This window comes from Pollachius pollachius (assembly GCF_949987615.1).
Source record: "Pollachius pollachius genome assembly, chromosome: 2".
Classification (NCBI taxonomy): Eukaryota; Metazoa; Chordata; class Actinopteri; order Gadiformes; family Gadidae; genus Pollachius; species Pollachius pollachius.
The window spans coordinates 46,403,378-46,404,588 of record NC_136935.1 but is presented as its reverse complement, the minus strand read 5'-3'; the positions used below and the strand labels follow the sequence as shown (position 1 = coordinate 46,404,588).

Sequence of the window (1,211 nt, the reverse complement as noted above, 5' to 3'; positions counted from 1 at the left end):
GTACTTCAAAAACGCGAGTGTTTAAGAGTTTTGAACGCCTTATTAAAGAAACGCAATTTAATGGGTCTTCTTTCGAACTAAAAGCGTCTTTGTTGTCGCTGCGGGAGAACTAGGTCCGCTGTGGCTGTCAGACTCACCGCGCTGAGCCACTGGCTGAGGATTCAAGGAAGCACTTTCACCAGCAACCTCCCCTACTAAATTAATTATTAGGAGGCAGGAAATGGGGCGTGTAATGACGGTTCTTAGAGCCCAGAGATTGTTTAATCATTAACCATCAGTACTTAAGATTTTTCCTTCTTCCTGATGATATTTTATATATATATATTTATATATATATAATAGTTCAGATAGGCCTACTCGCTTTTCAGCGTTGGGTTAAGTGGTGACACCGGAGTGCAGACACTGGAGTGGAGACAATGGCATGCAATTCCACGTATGTTTAGTAGGCTAGGCCTACATTGTCAACTGCTGTTAGGAAAGGCATTTATTAAAAATGTATGTTTTACCTTATGTTTGCTACACCATCTCGTCATGACGCCCAGCCGTTGTAACGGCTGGTTGTTTGGGCCTATGGTGAACTAAGCCTGAGCTGCTGACACAGTTCAGCCAGCGAGAGTGATGTAGGTTTTCCCCGGTTCTTTGGACACCTGCAAGGCCTCCCGGCGGAGGGAAACAGCGACGTTTGAAGAACAATGACTTGTACCAGGCACAGCACTGCCATCTGGCGGTCAGAAATATTAAACGTTTTTATTTTGTTCACAATGAAAAAATACATTTTAACTAACTGGGGCCCTAAGTGACTATTATTCAGTGACTACTGAGGAGTTACTGGTAAACAGTCTAGGGGACAACTGTATTCATTACTGAGTAACGAATGATGAACAACTGGGGCCGTAACTGGGGCCCTAAGTGACAGTTATTCAGTAACTACTGAGGAGCTACTGTTAAACAGACTAGGGGATACTGTATTAATTAATCATTCTGTGAATTAGCAAACTGACCAATTTATTATGAGAGCAAGTGTATTTTCCAAGCGCTTCAAGGTTTCAAGCACTGTTGAGGGCTGGCTTGGGTCCCACACTGGATCGACTGATAGAGCTGGATTGGACTGATGATGAGTTGTTACTCATTCACAAACCATTCATTTACCAGTAGTGAAGCTTTTGGTGTACCTTCATGTAAAGTGATGCATCATACTGAGTTGTTACTCT

General features: G+C 42.9%; 1 protein-coding gene across 1 annotated transcript in view; it reads right to left on the bottom strand.

Annotated features, from left to right (window-relative positions):
* LOC307091874 (platelet-derived growth factor subunit A-like) overlaps nt 1-113 on the bottom strand; it is a 10,036-nt gene extending 9,923 nt beyond the window's left edge. The window contains exon 1 of the mRNA XM_079758713.1: nt 1-113. This exon is cut by the window's left edge and continues 755 nt beyond it. The gene's annotated coding sequence lies outside the window, so the exon portion shown is untranslated.
* Nucleotides 114-1,211: the final 1,098 nt, after the last annotated feature.